The sequence below is a fragment of the Salmo trutta genome, unplaced genomic scaffold, assembly GCF_901001165.1.
Source record: "Salmo trutta unplaced genomic scaffold, fSalTru1.1, whole genome shotgun sequence".
Lineage (NCBI taxonomy): Eukaryota > Metazoa > Chordata > Actinopteri > Salmoniformes > Salmonidae > Salmo > Salmo trutta.
Window position 1 is genome coordinate 144176 of NW_021822763.1, and position 3119 is coordinate 147294.

A 3119-nucleotide genomic window follows, 5' to 3' on the forward strand; every position below is an offset into this window, starting at 1 on the left:
TTGAACAGTGTAATATGTTTAACAGTGTAATAAGACTGTGAGTGAGGATGAGCCCAGGGACTCACACAGGGATTCATCTCTCTCTGTAAAGAGAAGGAGCTTGGGCTCGACTGCTTACTCTCCCCAAATACTCATCACAACTATTAGGCGAATTCCCCAAAACTGGCTCTAGATCAGTCTTAAAGCTCTTCATTTTAAAGGCTATGACTGCGTTCCAAATGGCATCCCTTTTCCCTGTACAGCGCACTAAAGTAGGATGCATCCTACTCCCAATTAGTGGCAAACCCCCCAAAACTGGTCCTAGATCAGTGTTAAAGCTCTTCATTTTAAAGCGATAATCAGCAGTTGAAACAATAACAAAGTGTCCTCCTGCACACATTTGGGTATAAAGCTGAGGGAGGGGCTGGAGAAATGGAACCCTTCTTCAATTCATGGAGTTATGAGTTATGGACACAAGGACTGGGACATTTACTTGGTTTACAAACATTGGAGTAAAACAAACTTATATTTTGGGTTCTAATTTTATTTTTGTATTTTTTATTTCACCTTTATTTAACCAGGTAGGCAAGTTGAGAACAAGTTATCATTTACAACTGCAACCTGGCAAAGATAAAGCAAAGCAGTTCGACACAAACAACACAGAGTTACACATGGAGTAAAACAAACATACAGTCAATAATACAATAGAAAAACAAGTCTATATACAATGTGAGCAAATGAGGTGAGATAAGGGAGGTAAAGGCAATAAATAGGCCATGGTGGCGAAGTAAATACAATGTAGCAATTAAAAAACACTGGAATGGTAGATTTGCAGTAGGTGAATGTGCAAAGTAGAAAGTAGAAATACTGTGGTGCAAGGGAGCAAAATAAATAAATAAATACAGTACGGGGACGAGGAATTTGTTTGGGCTATTTATAGATGGGCTATGTACAGGTGCAGTGATCTGTGAGCTGCTCTGACAGCTGGTGCTTAAAGCTAGAGAGGAAGATAAGTGTTTCCAGTTTCAGAGATTTCTGTAGTTTGTTCCAGTCATTGGCAGCAGAGAACTGGAAGGAAAGGTGGCCAAAGGAGGAATTGGCTTTGGAGGTGACCAGAGAGATATACCTGCTGGAGCGCGTGCTACGGGTGGGTGCTGCTATGGTGACCAGCGAGCTGAGATAAGGCAGGACTTTACCTAGCAGGGTCTTGTAGATGACCTGGAACCAGTGGGTTTGGTGACGAGTATGAAGCGAAGGCCAACCAACGAGAGCGTACAGGTCGCAGTGGTGGGTAGTATATGGGGCTTTGGTGACAAAACGGATGGCACTGTGATAGACTACATCCAATTTGTTGAGTATGGTGTTGGAGGCTATTTTGTAAATGACATCACCGAAGTGGAGGATCGGTAGAATGGTCAGTTTTACGAGGGTATGTTTGGGGAAGGACAGTTTATCTAAACTCATGACGCATTTATAAGTTATATTCTTCAACAATCAGTAAGTACACATCATTAATTAATAAGTATAAAAATTGAGAGAGAGAGAGAGAGAGAGAGAGAGAGAGAGAGAGAAATCAACCTCCCAATTTGAATTTGCACCAAAATATTTGACAGCTTAATGCTACCAATATCTCTTCAGGGAGGTGAGGTCTGTGGATAATAATCCAGTAACTGGACATTAAAATGTGGGACAAAAATCTAATTGAAGCCCTACATGCAGAAGAAATACACCAACTGAGGCCACTTTCCATTGGTAATGAAAATACAAAAATACTATTAGAATCTTGTCCCTAATTCAAGTCTCCAATTTCAGAGCCAAGAGCTGAGCCCAGAAACGAGCCAACTCAGTCAGCTGGTATTGGACCTCACCAACCAAACTGACACCAGCACTACTTTCACTTTTTAAAATGATTTATTAACAGAATCATGAACCAATCAAAAGACTCATGTTTACAACATAGAAGGAAAAAAAATGAAAGAAAAATCTCAAAGCCGTCTAAATTGCTATTTAAGAATATGAATTGTGTATTTATCTCTATTCGGCCAGAGATAGGAAAGCAGAGACAGATCCCTACCGAGTATAGGCTGAGAGGAGGAGCATCTATGTGGCCACTGCACAACAGGCGACGTAGAGACACAGATACACTTTCTCTTCTTCTGTGAGAAATATTCCTCGCCAAGAGATTCATTATTTGCAGAAATTGCTACATTTATTCCAAATTGTATCTTATTAAACACAGAGGAAAAACAAAAAATACTCATGGGTGAAGGCGCAACGGCTCCCATTGCAGCCAAATATGTACTTGCCTGCCACAGCCTGAGGGACACTGAATAATACCATCTGTAGAGTAAACAGTTACTTACTTATTATTATTATTGTTGTGATTATTATTCCACATAGTAGTGATATGGTATTATAGTAGTTTAATGATGGTAGTAGTAGTAGTATTGATGATATAGTAGTAGTAGTAGTATTGATGATATAGTAGTAGTAGTAGTAGTAGTAGTAGTATTGATGATATAGTGGTAGTAGTATTGACGATGTAATAGTAGTAGTAGTAGTATTGATGATATAGTAGTAGTAGTAGTATTGATGATATAGTAGTAGTAGTAGTAGTAGTAGTAGTAGTAGTAGTAGTAGTATTGATGATATAGCGGTAGTAGTAGTAGTAGTAGTAGTGGTATTGATGATATAGTGGTAGTAGTAGTAGTAGTAGTAGTAGTATTGATGATATAGTAGTAGTAGTAGTAGTAGTATTAGTATTGATGAATTAGCGGTAGAGTAGTAGTATTGATGATATAGTGGTAGTAGTATTGATGATATAGTGGTAGTAGTAGTAGTATTGATGATATAGTGGTAGTAGTAGTAGTAGAAGTAGTATTGATGATATAGTAGTAGTATTAGTATTGATGATATAGTGGTAGTAGTATTGATGATAAAGTGGTAGTAGTAGTATTGATGATATAGTAGTAGTAGTAGTAGTATTGATGATATAGTGGTAGTAGTAGTAGTAGTATTGATGATATAGTGGTAGTAGTAGTAGTAGTATTGATGATATAGTGGTGGTAGTAGTAGTAGTATTGATGATATAGGGGTAGTAGTAGTAGTAGTATTGATGATATAGTGGTGGTAGTAGTAGT